Genomic DNA, 17,844 nt, shown 5'->3' on the forward strand with positions numbered 1-17,844 from the left:
CATGCCTGGGTCTGTGTCTGTGATACAATATCACCAGTCAACGTCTATCTTCAGGAGTTCTGGGAACCGGAGTGATGCAAAACTTTTTTTGATGTGTGTACTATCAACAACTACTTCCTCAACAGCATCTTTCATATTCGACTGTGCTACATCTTCAATAGCAGAGCCTATTGCAATGATATATTTGTCAAATTTTGACGTGGAGCAGGGAGGTTCACCACACCACATAAAATGCCACCTGTATAGACCGTAATCCATCAAGCAGTCTAATGTTTGTATCATATAGTTTACCTGTATCTGCAGTAATATGTGAGGAATTGAAAAAATAACACTGTGTTTGCAATACCGGTAATTCACATCAACTCTAATTCACAAGCAAGTGGTACATGTATGTTTGTTTTCAGAGAAACACTGCATTTTCCACATTTTTTGCAAGACGTCTGATAATAAGGACACAATAATTATCTCTTATTTTGTAGTCCCAGAGTTTAGTTTCTTGTGTTGTTCTTCAATTCCAGCTAGTCTTCTTTTTGGAGGACTTTCAGGTGTAGTGACTCAATGCTTCACTACCAGTGTAGAGGTTAGACGCTAGTGGGACATCCAATACTGACTTATACGATGCATCAAACGAATTCTGAGTATCCTTTACTTTCTTGCGTCAATGTACACGCTTTTTAAGTGTTTTCAGACTAGGTCTTGGAATGCTGCAGGAAAAAAAAACTCAATGGATTCACCAAATCCACAACAAGCACATGGATTTACTCACAAAGTAACAATACAAATGGCGCAAAATCGGTTATCAACTGTCTTGCTGTGTAGCGAACAGAGAAGATAGCTCCCTTGCGCTCAATGATATCTCTGGCATGGCAGGATTATATCAGGCACATTTTGTGTCTCGTAAACAGGGTGCGGACCATCGTGCGCAGCAATTACAAAGAAAAATTTAAAATACTTCTATGCATGTCATCTCAATGTTTTATACACAGCTTTAAATGGGAGACTAAATATTTCAGAATGCATTGACCCAAAAATCTATTTTCTCATTGAAAAACTCATTCCATATACCCTTAAAGCAGCTGTCTTCTGATGATGTGTCGAATCACATTAATAAATTATATTGCGACCAAGACACTTTCCACAATTCATTAAGTTCCAATATACAATTAGTGTTCTGCCTTTCTGTTGTGTGTTTGTAGCTCTCCTCCTGTCCCTTATTCTGTAATATCGTATAGCTGAAACACATTCGTAGGTTCAGTCGCCGATGCTGCCACGGTCCAGGCGGCAGAAGATCTTCAGGTATGCTAATTCATATCTGAAGGTAGAGAAGCGGTAACAGACAGGGCAGCTGGTTCAGTTAATTCGTTGTTCAACGTGTTATTTATTTTAAGACACACGACTGAGTCTGCCCACGCGTCGTTTAACATCCATTTATATTTTACATAACCACACCGCATCGCCACAGAGTCTCGTCTCTTGTGTAGGGAAACGTCGCGAATTGAAACTTCCTGGCAGATTAAAACTGTGTGCCGGACCGAGACTCGAACTCGGGACCTTTGCCTTTCGCGGGCAAGTGCTCTACCAACTGAGCTACCCAAGCACGACCCACGCCCCGTCCTCACGGCTTTACTTCCGCCAGTACCTCGTCTCCTACCTTCCAAACTTTACAGAAGCTCTCCTGCGAACCTTGTAGAACTAGCACTCCTGAAAGAAAGGATATTGCGGAGACATGGCTTAGCCACAGCCTAGGGGATGTATCTAGAATGAGATTTTCACTCTGCAGCGGAGTGTGCGTTGATATGAAACTTCCTGGCAGATTAAAACTGTGTGCCGGACCGAGACTCGAACTCGGGACCTTTGCCTTTCGCGGGCAAGTGCTCTACCAACTGAGCTACCCAAGCACGACTCACGCCCCGTCCTCACGGCTTTACTTCCGCCAGTACCTCGTCTCCTACCTTCCAAACTTTACAGAAACTCTCCTGCGAACCTTGTAGAACTAGCACTCCTGAAAGAAAGGATATTGCGGAGACATGGCTTAGCCACAGCCTAGGGGATGTATCTAGAATGAGATTTTCACTCTGCAGCGGAGTGTGCGCTGATATGAAACTTCCTGGCAGATTAAAACTGTGTGCCGGACCGGGACTCGAACTCGGGACCTTTGCCTTTCGCGGGCAAGTGCTCTACCAACTGAGCTACCCAAGCACGACTCACGCCCCGTCCTCACGGCTTTACTTCCGCCAGTACCTCGTCTCCTACCTTCCAAACTTTACAGAAACTCTCCTGCGAACCTTGTAGAACTAGCACTCCTGAAAGAAAGGATATTGCGGAGACATGGCTTAGCCACAGCCTAGGGGATGTATCTAGAATGAGATTTTCACTCTGCAGCGGAGTGTGCGCTGATATGATACTTCCTGGCAGATTAAAACTGTGTGCCCGACCGAGACTCGAACTCGGGACCTTTGCCTTTCTTTCAGAAGTGCTAGTTCTGCAAAGTTCGCAGGAGAGCTTCTGTAAAGTTTGGAAGGTAAGAGACGAGGTACTGGCGGAAGTAAAGCTGTGAGGATGGGGGGGTGAGTCGTGCTTGGGTAGCTCAGTTGGTAGAGCACTTGCCCGCGAAAGGCAAAGGTCCCGAGTTCGAGTCTCGGTCCGGCAAACAGTTTAAAAAAAAATAGCTCTGAGCACTATGGGACTTAAGTCCCCTAGAACTTAGAACTACTTAAACCTAACTAACCTAAAGACATCACACACAGCCATGCCCGAGGCAGGATTCGAACCTGCGACCGTAGCAGTCGCGCGGTTCCGGACTGCGCGTCTAGAACCGCTAGACCACCGCGGCCGGCAACAGTTTTAATCTGCCAGGAAGTTTCATATCAGCGCACACTCCGCTGCAGAGTGAAAATCTCATTCTGGAAACGTCGCGAATTGTTTGCGAACTGATGCGACAAGAAATTCGAGAATTTATTGCGATATCACAGATGTTCGCCACTGGAGTATCGCATGAACTTGGCTACCGACGCAATGACTTATTTGCCGTTGAAGGTATATGTCGACAAAGAGTATGCTGCGGAGATGTGCACTACCACCTTGCATGACCAGATTGTTCCCCTCCGTCTCAGAATAAGGATGTACGTCTGCACCGGCATCTTATCTCCACAGGAGTGTCAGAGATCCGCACGGAACGACGTGGAAATGATGTGTCCACCTGAAGATATATCGTCACACGCACGCACAGGCAGTGCCGCTTCTGACGGCATTGATTTTACAGTTATTTGAAAAATGATAATGGGTTCTGGCTTGTCACCAAATCTAAACATGTCAACTAATGGCAGTCAAACAAATTCGAAGACATGAAGCGAATGGTCTCCAACTGATGCGCACTTTGGTGTACATGAGGCCGTACCTACTACATATGTTGCCTTCTGCGACGAGTAGTAAGGGTTGGACATGTTGCTGTTTGGCTGCTCCCCTCGTATACACACTACCTTAACAAAGTCTTCTCCGCACTGTACGAAGCACTCTCCCCGAATGAGCAGGGCGTAGTTGGTCTGGGGTAGCAGTGCTGTGTGACGTGATGTAGTGTATCAGCTAGGTCGCTAGAGAGTGTCAATGTTCTAACAACTAATGTAAGAAATATACAGCGTGATTATAATTAAAGTTAAACTTTCAAAACGCTGTAGAAATAACACCAAATGGTCAGAATGACGTCAGACTGCGACGGAATATTATCGGAGAAGGGGGGAAACATATGGCAGAAGAAAAAAAAATAGTGTGAAAATTGACCAATAGATGGAGCTGTACGTGTCAGAATACGTAAATGAAAAGACGCGTCATGCGCACGACCCATTGAAGTTGGTATAAACAGGCCGGGTACACGGCTTTTCAAATGGTTCAAATGGCTCTGAGCACTATGGGACTCAACTGCTGTGGTCATCAGTCCCCTAGAACTTAGAACTACTTAAACCTAACTAACCTAAGGACATCACACACATCCATGCCCGAGGCAGGATTCGAACCTGCGACCGTAGCAGTCGCACGGTTCCGGACTGCGCGCCTAGAACCGCGAGACCACCGCGGCCGGCTACACGGCTTTTCCTCCTTTCGATCTGCGACATACGCCATGACCGTCTCAATGCAGGATCGTACTCTGCTTGTAAAACTGTATTACAAGAATGGTGACGGTGCACACGTCGCTCTGCAGAATTTCCGGACACTGAAGGGTTTGAAAAAAGGCATTGGTCCGATGACTACCGTGGGTCTGGAGAAAATGATTCGGAAATTTCGAAGAGACAGGTTCTTTTGGTGTGTTGCCTGGTAGAGGGAGGAAACGAATTGATTCGACGTCAGTGGAAGCAGCGGCCACAGCATTGCAGGAGGAGACGAGTGGTGGTGTGGAAACGTGTAGTGCACGGAGAATTGCCCGAACATCGGACATATCCGTGAGCACGGTGCGAAAAATCCTACCAAATACCCTTCTTTGCTATCCACTCAAACTTACCCATGTGCACGAGTTGCTTCCTGTTGACCTCCCAGCAAGAGAGACCTTTGCTTTAGAATTTCTTGCTCGCATGGAAGTGGACAATGATTGGCTGTGGAAGATTTTGTGGACAGGCGCCCACTTCCATCTGACAGGGTATGTCAATACACACAATTGTCGAATATGGGCAACGGAAAATCCTCACGCAAATCAGTCAGTACCACTTCATCCTCAAAAGATCCACTGTGTGGAGGGGGTTTACAGCATTATTTATCATAGGGCCATATTTTTTCGAAGAGACAGGTGCTTCCGGTCCTGTTACCTGTACCGTCACTGGTAAGCGCTATGTGTGTCTTTTGCGCAACCACGTCATTCCAGCTCTCCAACAGCGTGGGTGTGTGGATGGGATCATTTTTATGCAAGATGGCGCACCTCTGCACTTTGCAAATCCAGTTAAGCAGCTGCTGACGCACCATTTCGGAAATGCTAGGAGTATCAGCCGCCATTTCCCTACAGACTGGCAGTCTCGATCGCCTGATCTTAATCCGTGTGACTTCTGGCTGTGTGGTTATCTGAAAGATGTTGTGGTCAGTCAAACGTAGCTGCATTGAAGACACGCACTGCGCGACACATTCTGAACGTGATCAGTTGTGGAACATGCTGTTTCTCCTTTTCAACTTGTTGCAGAAAACGGTGGACAGCATATTGAACATGTTTTGCGCCAGTCACACGGAAATTAATAATCCGATTTGATTTTGATTCATGCTTTTCATGCGGTTTTTGGCTTCAGGGCAACTAAAAACCAATGTGATTGATGCCTTTTATGCGGTTTTTGGCCTCAGGACAATTAAAAACCGATTTTTCCCATCCGATGTGATATGACCTTGTTGTGGTGGATGGGCTTACGTAACTAACAGTATCTCACCTGTAAACCCATGCACACTGAGCAGTACAGTTTGTTTAACGTCAAACGAACACCTTAGGCATTGTTGTATGATTCCTTTGTCATTTGTAGTGGACCACTATTAAATTATGATGCTTACAGCACCTTCTATTGCTAGATTTTGTATATATTTATTTTTCTTCTGCCATACGTTTTCCCCCTTCTCCGATAATATTCCGTTGCTATTTGACGTCATTCTGACCAGTGGTGTTATTTCTACAGCGGTTTGAAAGTTTAACTTTGATTATATGTATATTTAAGTGCAAACCTGTATTGTGATTCAGCTTTGTTCAGCTGTGATTGATTTATCCAGTTTGCAAAGTAAACGAATACCTATAACATAAATGGGTACCACTTTGTTTTATAAAAGTGGACAGAAATATTGTTGCTTTCGTCATTCATAAATTGTGGCCAATGTTACAGTTTGTGCTTTAACATGAAGCTATTAACTTCAAAATTTTGTGATTATTGTACTGTAAGTCGCTTATTGTAACTCTAGGAACCGACATGATCGCAAATTTCGTCAAATCAGCTTTATGAAAATGACCCAGATTAAGAATGCTGCATTAATTAACAAATAGCTGTTATAAAACAAATGCCTATACATACAAGTCTGAAAATTTCAATAATTTCCATTTCATTAAGTCGTTCGCTTGAATTAAGTCTTTGGTATTGGTGCCAAAATTTTTAAGGCATTGAGCATTAGTAAGGAAGATGTCATAGCGTAAAGCAGTAAAGTGAAATTCTTCTCAGATACAGGACAGGGTATATTACGAGCAATGAAAGGCCTTGTTAAATTTGTGAATTTTTATGTGAAGGACCTGCAAAAATTATTTGTTAAACATTTTTCTGAAATACGTGTGAAAAAAATGGAATAAATAAGAGATCAAGAAATCTGCGTTTCGATTTATACGGCAAGAATATGTACCTCAGACATTAATGTTTGCATAAAAGTACGCAGAACTCAGGACCTCGATTTAATAAGTTTATCATCAACTTCAAGAATTCTGCACTGACAAGATAATTACTTCTATTTACGGTTTGTGCTAGATTTCTTTCCTATTACTCCACCCGAACAGTCCTCGGAAGGCTTAACGGTACCGACCGAGCGCCATGTCATTCTCGGCCGATAAGCGTCACTGGATGCGGACACGGAGGGGCATATGGTCAGCAGAACACTCTCTTGGCCATTGTCAGTTCTAGTGACCGGAGCCGCTACTTCTCAGTCAAGTAGCTCCTCAGTTGGGCTCACAAGGGCTGAGTGCACCCCACTTGCCAACAGCGTTCAGCAGACTCGGACAGTCACCCATCCAAGTGCTAGCCAAGCCCGACAGCACTTAACTCCGATGATCTGAGGGGAACTGGTGTTACCACCGCGGCAAGGCCGTTGACTTTCTCCAGTTAAGGTAATTCACGTAGCAATTGTGCGACTCTTAGAGTATGTATTAGTTAAAAAGTAGAGAAAGCAAGTTACTGTTATTCCTTACAGTGCATAATAGCAAATGCAAGCCAAGATTACTACATAATATAGTCATCAGCTCAAGAAGTAGCCATTGCACGCTATTGAATGCATCTTCCGGAAGTTGAGCCGGTCTAAAACAACAGGGGGACGAAAAATTTGCCAAATGGTCATCTCTGTATGAATTTCACGAGCCTCTAAAGTCCCATCTGTCAAAGGCTCTGCGTAGTTCGACTTGTATATAGTGCTTCGATACCATTCATTTGTGTTGGTTATCACCGTATCTCTGCTGACTCGCTGTCTTCTGTCTTTCAGACAGCAGCAGCTGCGGAAGTATTCTCAACCATCCACCTGCCTGCAGTATGCAAATGACCCGTGTAAGACTTTGCGCGAATTTTAGCCTCTAGGCTCCCATTCTTCTGTGAAGATGGACACAGTGAATGGCCGATGTTGGTGTCGTTGCTCTTGCTTGTCTTAACTGGTGTCTGTCTGTAACACACATAAAACAATCTAATATTAGTAGGCTGGAGGTAATGGTTTCAGCCCACCAAGAGGTGTATCCACGCAGTGCGTTATCCCTTTGACATCCACTGGCTACAATTGTGAACAATAATTTTTACTGTGTCTTGGCTGCAACAGAAATATTTTTCCTCTGGCACCCATTTCTGAACGTTCACTAATTCTATATTGCCACTTAATGAATTGTGGAAAGTGTCTTGGTCGCAATGTAATTTATTGATGTGCGTCGATACATCATCAGAACACAGCTGCGTTAAGGGTACATCGAATGAGTTTTTTGATGAGAAAATAGATATTGGGAAAATGGATTTTCGAAATATTTAGTCTCTCATTAATGGCTGTGTATAAAATTGCGCAAGTGCTGCCAACTGTTGGGCATCACTATGACAATATCAGCAAGTCAGTGTTGCAGGGCGCAGCAGCTCGTGACCATCAGAATACACGGTTGTGGTTGGTCGCTATATTCCACTGTATAACTGAATAGTGCTATTTTTACTTTGCATGATAATTACTGAACAATCATTTTATTTATTACAATAGAGAATACTCCACAATTAGTTATTTTAGTCCATAAAAAGAAGCCACGTTTACAAAGCATATTTTGAAAACGGGTACATAATTATGTAAAAATCTTGCTTCCGAAAGAATTAAAAAGTCACCTAAGAGCATTGCTACATAAAGCAAAATTTTTACTACCTCTAGAAAAAAATTTCAGCTTTGAAAGGGTTACGGTGCGGTACCCTGGCGCTTGGTGTGTCGGGCTATAATGCTATGTACGGGATGTATCAAAAAGAATCATCCGATGTAAAAGAAATCATAACTATTATGTTATTTGAGATATGTATGTGAACAACGTACTGTTGGAAAGAGCAAACTTTCGAGTTTTACTCTCCAAAATTTAATGTGTTTTGTGCAGATTCACGGAGAATGGCGTATGGTCCGCTTTTCATAGCCGAGAGCGCTGTTACAGGAAGTACATATCTCGATATCCCTCAGAACTTTCTTTTCCCGCAGCTGATTCAAACGACTTCATTTACCAACAGGGACGGGCACTACTAAACTGGCATCTGGAAGTGCGGGAATTTTTAAATCAAAGGATTACTGAACGACGGATAGCTCACACTGGACCACATATTCAGCCTTACATTACTGGCCTCCAAGGTCACCCGACCTGACTGTATATGATTATTTCTTATGGGAGTTTATTAAAGACTGTTTATGTGCCTCCGTTACCAACAACAATGACTTAACTGGGACATCGCGTAACAGCAGCTGCAGAAGCTCTTAACTCTAGACACGCTCCCTGCAGCGTGGGCCCACAGTTTCTAACATAACCACACGGTATTGTACTTGTTTATTTTCCTAATACCCTCGATAAGCATAGTGATTCTCTTTACGAGAGTATTTTTTGTAAGCTTATGCACTGAAGAAGAGAAATTTGTTATCGTCGAGTACATACACTACTGGCACTAAAACTGCTACACCAAGAAGAAATGCAGATGATAAACTGGTATTCAATGGACAAATATATTATACTAGAACTGACATGTGATTACATTTTCACGCAATTTGGGTGCAGAGATCCTGAGAAATCAGTACCCAGAACAACCACCTCTGGCCGTAATAACGGCCTTGATACGCCTGGGCATTGAGCCAAACAGAGCTTGGATGGCGTGTACAGGTACAGCTGCCCATGCAGCTTCGACACGATAGCACAGTTCATCAAGAGTAGTGACTGGCGTATTGTGACGAGCCAGTTGCTCGGCCACCATTGACCAGACGTTTTCAATTGGTGAAAGATCTGGAGAATGCGCTGGCCAGTGCAGCAGTCGAATATTTTCTGTATCCAGCAAGGCCCGTACAGGACCTGCAACATGCGGTCGTGCATTATACTGCTGAAATGTAGGGTTTCGCAGGGATCGAATGAAGGGTAGAGCCACGGGTCGTAACACATCTGAAATGTAACGTCCACTGTTCAAAGTGCCGCCACAGTGAACAAGAGGTGACCGAGACGTGTAGCCAATGGCACCCCATACCATCACACCGGGGGCTACAATCCGACCTTTATCAAAGTCGGAAACGTGATGGTTCGCATTTCTCCTCCTTACACGAGGCATCACAACAACTTTTCACCAGGCTACGCCCGTCAACTGCTGTTTGTGTATGAGAAATCGGTCGGAAACGTTCCTCATGTCAGCACGGTGTAGGTGTCGCCACCGGCGCCAACCTTGTGTGAATGCTCTGAAAAGCTACTCATTTGCATATCACAGCATCTTCTTCCTGTCGTTTACATTTCGCGCCTGTAGCACGTCATCTTCGTGGTGTAGCAATTTCAATGGCCAGTAGTGTATATTGAAATGCAAACATGTATTGTGATTCAGCTTTGTTCAGCTGTATTTGATTTGTGCAGTTTGCAAAGTAAACGAATACTTATAACATAAATGCGTACGAGTGTATATTTTAAAAGTGGACAGAAATATTGTAACTTTCGTCATTCATTAATTGTGGTGAATTTTACAGTTTGTGCTGTAACATCAAGTAATTAAATTCAAAATTTTGTGATTATTGTAGTGTAAGACGCTTATTATAACTCTAGGAGCCGATATGATCGCAAATTTCGTCAAATCAGCTTTATGAAAATATTAAATTGTAACGTTTGACCAATATTAAGAATGACAAATTAATTAACAAATAGCTGTTGTAAAATTTCAATAATTTCCATTACATCAAGTCATTCGCTTGAATTAATTTTTTGGTTTTGGTGCCAAAATTTTTAAGGCCTGCAGCACAAGTAAGGAAATCGTCATAGCGTAAAGCAGCAAAGTGAAATCTTCGCAGATACAACACAATGTATATTACGAGGCACGAAAGGTCTTGTTAAGATGAAATTAAAGGCTTTTTGAGTTTCCCGTCCATAAAAAAAACAAAATTCATTATATATGTTTATTAGTTTCAGAACTGTACACGTGCCAAATACGCCCTGCAGTGCTCGTAGAAGTCACCTGCTGTTCGCCTTCACATTCTCTCGAGAAAAAGTACTCTGGCTATCTGGATGAATTACCCCATCGAGAAATACAAACTGAGCAACTTCGAGAGGTTGATTTTGTACACCTTGTAGCTGGTCGATGTGCGTATCGGCCACTTTACTTCAGATTGATGCTGCATACTCGAGGAGGTATCGCACCAGCGTTTTATGCAAGACAACTCAAAGGTAATGTGCGAGAACTGACGACGTTGGCCTTGGTAAAGGGCCGAGCTAGGGCAGTTTACCGACTGCTTGGGCCCACAGTTTCTAACATAACCACTCGGTATTGTATTTGTTTATTTTCCTAATATTATCGATAAGCGTAGTGATTCTCTTTACGACAGTATTTTTTGTAAGCCTATACACTGAAGAAGAGAAATTTCTTATCATCAAGTACAAATTTAAGTGCCAGAAAATCCTTTCTGAAAGTATTTGTACGGAGTGTACCCATGTATGGAAGTGAAACACGGACGACAAATAGTTTAGACAAGAAGAAAATAGAAGCTTTTGAAATCTGGTGCTTCACACGAATGCTGAAGATTAGATGAGTCGATCACTAATGAGGAGGTTCGGAATAGAATTGGGGAGAATCGAAATTTGTACCACTAAAAGAAGGGATCGGCTGGTAGGACACATTCTGGGGCGTCAAGAGATTACCAATTTAATGCTCGAGGAAAGGGTGGAGGGTAAAAATCGTAGAGGGAGACCAAGGGAAGAATACATTAAGCAGATTAAGAGGGATGTCGGTTGCAGTAGTTACTCGGAGATGAAGAGGCTTGCACAGGATAGAATAGCATGGAGAGTTGCATCAAACCAGTCTTTGGACTGAAGACCACAACAACAACAACAACAGCCGGCCGGGGTGGCCGAGCGGTTCTAGGCGCTACAGTCTGGAACCACGCAACCGCTACGGTCGCAGGTTCGAATCCTGCCTCGGGCATGGATGTGTGTGATGTCCTTAGGTTAGTTAGGTTTAAGTAGTTCTAAGTTCTAGGGGACTGATGACCTCAGAAGTTAAGTCCCATAGTGCTCAGAGCGATTTTTTGAACAAAAACAACAACAACAACAACATACACTATGCGATCAAAGGTATTCGGAACCAGACGGAGGAATATTGTGTTGTCAGTAAAAGAACAAACACAGCAGTATCGGCCGGTCAGGAGAGGTCAGTGACTTCGAAGTGGGCTACTCATTGGGTGTCATCAGAATTACGAATGAATCAGGTGCATTCCAAAGCTGCACAGCTGGATGTTTGCTGATGTGACTGTGAAGAGAAAATGTGAAACAACAACCGTAGCTAAACCAAGGCCAAAGAGACCTCATGTATCGATGGACAGGGGTTGTCGAGTATTGCGCAGAAAAAATGGTTCGAATGGCTCTGAGCACTATGGGACTTAACTTCGGAGGTCATCAGTCTCCTAGAACTTAGAACTACTTAAACCTAACTAACCTAAGGACATCACACACATCCATGCCCGAGGCAGGATTCGAACCTGCGACCGTAGCAGTCACGCGGTTCCAAACTGAAGCGCTTCGAACCGCACGGCCACACCGGCCGGCAGTATTGCGCAGAGTGACTTTAAAAAACTGGACAGGTGCGAGCAGAACTCGGGCTCTTGAATGTTCCATACAAGCTTAATTACGTCTACTGAAAGTTCATCCATCCTGGGAATTGAAAATCTGCACGGTTATTGCCTCTTATCGACATTGATACTGGCAAGATATGGTCCCGCGTATTCGAAGACTTTCGAGAATGTTGTAGTTTTAAGTCTGAAGTCGGATAACAAACGAAAAAGAATTTTTTTTCGTGCGATTTAACTAAAAATCAACGGTCTTCTGATTTTTTTGTTTACCTTTACATTGAAACCTTGTTTCTTCAAATTTCATGTTCAAGGTCAACGGGACGAACACAATAAGTTTTGATGAGTGAGTTTGCTGACTATCAAAATATGTGATATAAATGGCCAAAACTTTTGATTGCATTAGATAGATGGTTAAGTGTTTTACCTGCAAGGGATCACAGACTTCAGTATGTAACATAATTTTCAACTTGATAGATTCACCTTTCATGAGAAAAAAAGGTCTTAAGAGATGCACGGAGAGGCAGACAGAGTCGTATAACAAACGACAAAAATATTTTTTTCGAGTGAGATAATTACAGACTAATACTTTCCGGAGTTTTTCCCTTAAAGCATTGCTTCTTTCTAAATTTCATGATCCTAGGTCAACGGGAAGTACCCTATAGGTTTTGATGAGTGAGTTTGCGAGTACCAAAATATGTGACATAAATGGCCATGTCTTTTGAGAAGACTGACTGAAAAGGTAACACCGCAAAGTGATCTTAGACCTTAGTATGTGACAAATTTCAACTCTGTACGTCTTGCTGTTCCTGAGAAAAAAGAATCTTATCAATCGGGTCGACGGATAACAAAGTGATCCTATGTGAGACCTCCCGGCATATACAGCGTCAGGTAAGTTAAGGGAATGCAGCAGTGTGACATCGCCGATAACAGCCGTTATTTCGATAGGAATACACCCTTCCATTTGCAAGGTATAACTGGCCATTTATGCCTTGAAAACTGCCGACTGTGCTCTCGTCTAAATATCGGCAGTTGTCGATGACGTGACCCGGCAGCATTCCCATTAATTATTTAAATATGATCCTACAATGGTTCCTTTTTTACCGATTATGGTTGTTGTTGTTGTTGTTGTTGTTGTTGTCGTGGTCTTCAGTCCTGAGACTGGTTTGATGGTACGGAACCCTAAAAATGGCATGAAATCAGCGGAAGTAATCAATCGATAGTTCCAAAGTTCTACTAGCAGTCTAGCTAGGACAATAACTCTGCGTAGGGAGTTAAAAATATGGTCGAGCAGCTCGTTGTAAGCCACACATTTCTGTAGGCAATGCTAAGCGACGCCCGAGGTAGTGTAAAGAGCGATGCCACTCGACAGTGGTTGACTGGAAACCAAAGATTTCGAATATGAGTCACGCTATACCCTGTGGGAATACGATGGAAGGGTTTGTGTTTGGCGAATGCCTGGAAATTGTTACCTCCTATCATGAATAGTGCCAACAGTGAAGGTTGGAGGAGCTTGTGTTATGGAATGGCGGTGTGTTTCCTAGTTAGGGAGTGGTTTTCCTATTGTGCTTAAGAAATCGTTAATTGAGGAAGGATATGAACACATTTTTCAGCGTTGTGAACCGCCTACAGTAAAAACAAAAAAATGTAAATTTGTAGTAAGATCGCGTGGGACCAAACTGCTTAGGTCATCGGTCCCTAAGCTTACACACTACTTAATGTAACTTAAGCTAATTTACGCTATGGACAACACACACACACACCCATGCCCGAGGGCGGACTCGAACCTCCAACGGGGGAGCCGCGCGGACCGTGACAAGACACCTCAGACCGCGCAGCTACCCCGTGCGGCCCGCCTACAGTAAAGAAATAGTTCGGAGACGATAGTTGTTTGTATCAGCTTGATGATACGCTCTCTCATACAGCAGTATCTGTGAAGCAGTGGTTTGTGTGCCAACAGCCTTGCCGCAGTGATAACACCGCATCCCGTCAGATCACCGACGTTAAGCGCTGCCGGGCTGAGCTAGCACTTGGGTGGGTGACCATCCGGTCGGCCGAGCGCAGTTGGCAAGTGGGGTGCAATCAGCCCTTGCGAGGCAAATCTGAGGAGCTACTTCACTGAGGAGTAGCGGCTGGGGTCTCATAAACCGACATACGGCCGGAAGAGTGGTGTGCTGGCCACGTGCCCCTCCATATGCGCATCCAGTGACGCCTGTGGGCTGAGGATCACACGGCGGCAGGTTGGTACCGCTGGGCCTTCATGGCCTGTTCCGGCGGAGTTAAGTATTATTATTTTTTTTTTTTTTTTTTTTTTTTTTTTAGGACAACGTACCTGAAATGGACTGGATTGTCAGAGTCTTGATCCGAACTCAGTGGAACACCTCTGGGGAGAGTTAGAACGTCGACTTCTCTCCAGGCCGCAGCGTTCAACATCTCTCTACTTTCTCTGGTTTCGTCTGGAAGAATAGGCTGGCATTCCTCCACTGATATTCAGACAACTTATTGAAAGTGCCCCCATCAGGTTTCGAGCCGTTATAAAGGCGAAGGATGAACACATCTCATACTCTTCTTTTTGCCTTTTACTGGCCCTTATCCTGTATCTCCACAGGGTCAGCTTGTTGATTACTAGATTTGGCAATGTTACTGATAGACGACTGTAGGATATTCTTCCTATTGACATTCCCCCCTCCCTTCGACGCCCCCATCCCCCTCCACCCTCCTTCTCGGCATGAAATTTGTGCACCCTATTTGTGTGCGTCTAGTGTTCTCGCATGTGAAAGAGTGTGAACGTCTTCTAAATGTTCGCGAATCGTCTAACTTGGGACTTGGGAGGTGATTATCAGCCTAGCATTCAGTTAGTCGCATGTATGGAACCACCTAAAAACCATCGACACCGCGGTCCTCATCCCCAGTCCGCCTAGTGGACTCGATCCGGTGCTGCCGATCCTTCCCGAATCCCGGCCCAGTATTCAGCCAGTCGGATGTGAGAAACCACCTATAAACCATCGACACACCGGTCCCCATCGCCAGTCCGCCTGGTGGGTTCGATTCGGGGCTGGCGAGCCTTCCCGAATCCCGGGTGCGTGCTGCCATTCGGATGGTCCAGCACACTATATATTAATGCCCCCCTATAGGTGTCCCGATACCCCCGATCATATAGCATAAATCAACAGATTACAGGACAACACAGGAATCGCCTTTTACAAGGTAAATGTGGCCATGAAACTGCAACACGTGTTGTGTTTACTCGCTGAGTGCCACTGTTAAAATTTGTGTGTAATTCTGTCTCACTGCAGCAGTACGTGAAACGTAGTAGTACATTTCTCATGAGCAAAGTTAGCTCATCCAATAGTTCAAATGGTTCAAATGGCTCTGAGCACTAAGGGACTTAACATCTGAGGTCATCAGTCCCCTAGAACTTAGAACTACTTAAACCTAACTAACCTAAGGACATCACGCACATCCATGCCCGAGGCAGGATTCGAAACTGCTCCTAGAACCGCTCAGCCACACTGGCCGGCGCCATTCCAATAGTCATTCGGCCGGCCGTTGTGACAGAGCGGTTCTAGGAGCAGGTTCGAATCCTGCCTCGGGCATGGATGTGTGTGATGTCCTTAGATTCGTTAGGTTTAAGTAGTTCTAAGTTCTAGGGGACTGATGACCTCAGATATTAAGTCCCATAGTGCTCAGAGCCATTTGAACCATTTGAATAGTCATTCAACAGTATAGTCTTCCATCAGCAGAATGAAGACACTGAACTTTCAACCTAGGAGGTTCTTGCAGTGGAGTTGCTTCTACGCATGAAGAAATGGGCTTTTTTAAACTCTGGTAGTATGTAAAGATTGCGCAAGAGTATAGCAGAATATTTAATCAGGAGAGTAATAATGTTGCTGAATTTTTAAGTTTGTTTTCTTATTTTACACCTTATAGAAAACACAGAGTATCGGGGTTGTCGTTCCATTGATCTTATTCTTCAATAGGCACACTAAATTTGTTTTTATAATGTAGAGCAAATATGATTTTATTGTTATATTTATCCTTCAAGCAATACACACCGGAGCAGATTTAAAAATCAGTTGTTTGTTAAAAAAATATAACAATTGATTTAACAACCTATAACTCAGTAAAGCCAACGAAATGGATAATATTAAAGAAGATTTTAATCAGGAGATGTTAATACAACAGATACTGTTTGTTACATATGGTTCTGTAGTCGCTCACAAACATTACAAAGCTTTTCGAATTAAAGGCGACATTTACTTTGACAGGTAAGGTTGTGATGAATGTTTGACTTTCACTGAATATCGAACAATCATCACCACGTTAGCAGCCTATCCCACTTACCACTACAACAGTTTGGTGAGAAGGAAGTCATATGACGTGGTAACCACTGTCTAGTAAAGTGTAGGCAGGTTTATTAAACCTAGAGCTTCACAGGTTACAGCGGTACGTATATTTCAAAATGCTCGAGAGCAGTTTAGTGCTCATATAGTCAACACTGAAACGCCAAAGAAACTGGTACAGGCATGCGTATTCAAATACAGAGATATGTAAACAGACAGAATACGACGCTGCGGTCAGCAACGCCTGTATAAGACAACTAGTGTCTGACGCAGTTGTTAGATCGGTCATTCCTGCTGCAGTGGCAGGTTATCAAGATTTAAGTGAGTTTGAACGGTTGTTATAGTCGGCGCACGAACGATGGGACACAGCGTCTCCGAGGTAGCGATGAAGTGGGGATTTTCCCGCACGACCATTTCACGAGTGTACCGTGCATATCAGGAATCCGGTAAAACATCAAATCTCCGACATCGCTGCGGCGGGAAAAAGATCCTGCAAAAATGAGACCAATGGTGACTGAAGAGAATCGTTCAACGTGACAGAAGTGCAACCCTTCCGTAAATTGCTGCCGATTTCGATGCTGGGCCATTAACAGGTGTCAGCGTGCATCATTGATATGGGCTTTCGGAGCTGAAGGCCTATTTTTGTACTCTTGATGACTGAAGGACACAAAGCTTTACGCCTCGCCTGGGCTCGTCAGCACCGACATTGGACTGTTGATGAAAGGAAACATGGTGCCTGGTCGGTCGAGTGTCGTTTCAAATTGCATCAAGCGGACGGGCGTGTGCGGGTATGGAGACATCGTCATGAAGCCATGGACCCTGCATGTCAACAGGGGACTGTTCAAGCTGGTAGAGGCTCTGTAATGGTGTGGGGCGTGTGCAATTGGAGTGATATGGGACCCCTGTTACGTCTAGATACGACTCTGACAGGTGACACGTATGTAAGCATCCTGTCTGATCACCTAAGCATCCTATCTGATGACCTGCATCCATTCATGTCCATTGTACACTCCAGCAGCACAATGCAACACCCCACACGTTCAGAATTGCTACAGAGTGGCTCCAGGAACACTCTTCTGAGTCTAAACACTTCCTCTGCGCACCAAACTCCCCAGACATGAACGTTATTTAGCATATCTGGGATGCCTTGCAACGTGATATTCAGAAGAGATCGCCACCCCCTCGTACTTTTAAGGATTTTTGGACAACCCTGCAGGATTCATCGTGTTATTTCCCTGCAGCACTACTGCAGACATGAGTCGAGTTCATGCCACGTCGTGTAGTGCCAGTTCCTTTGGCTTTTGTGTACAATAACTGGAACGCAGAGTGCCTCCCAACGACCTATTTTTACAGCTACCTTGGAATGTACAAAGCCGACCAAATGGTACAGGATGTGAGACGTCGGCCTGTACCAGGCCATGCTCTCGCATTTTTATTCTTATTCCCATTTAATAATGATTTGCATACATCCTGCCTATCACGTTCATTCTATCTTTTGATTTAG

At 44.0% G+C, this 17,844-nt stretch overlaps 1 non-coding gene across 1 annotated transcript; it reads left to right on the forward strand.

Moving 5' to 3' along the window:
• The first annotated feature begins 2,575 nt into the window (after positions 1–2,575).
• Trnas-cga lies at positions 2,576–2,650 on the forward strand. The gene has a single exon. It is a non-coding gene; the product is annotated as a tRNA-Ser (tRNA).
• Positions 2,651–17,844: the final 15,194 nt, after the last annotated feature.

The sequence above is a fragment of the Schistocerca americana genome, chromosome 5, assembly GCF_021461395.2.
Source record: "Schistocerca americana isolate TAMUIC-IGC-003095 chromosome 5, iqSchAmer2.1, whole genome shotgun sequence".
In the NCBI taxonomy this organism is placed as follows: Eukaryota; Metazoa; Arthropoda; class Insecta; order Orthoptera; family Acrididae; genus Schistocerca; species Schistocerca americana.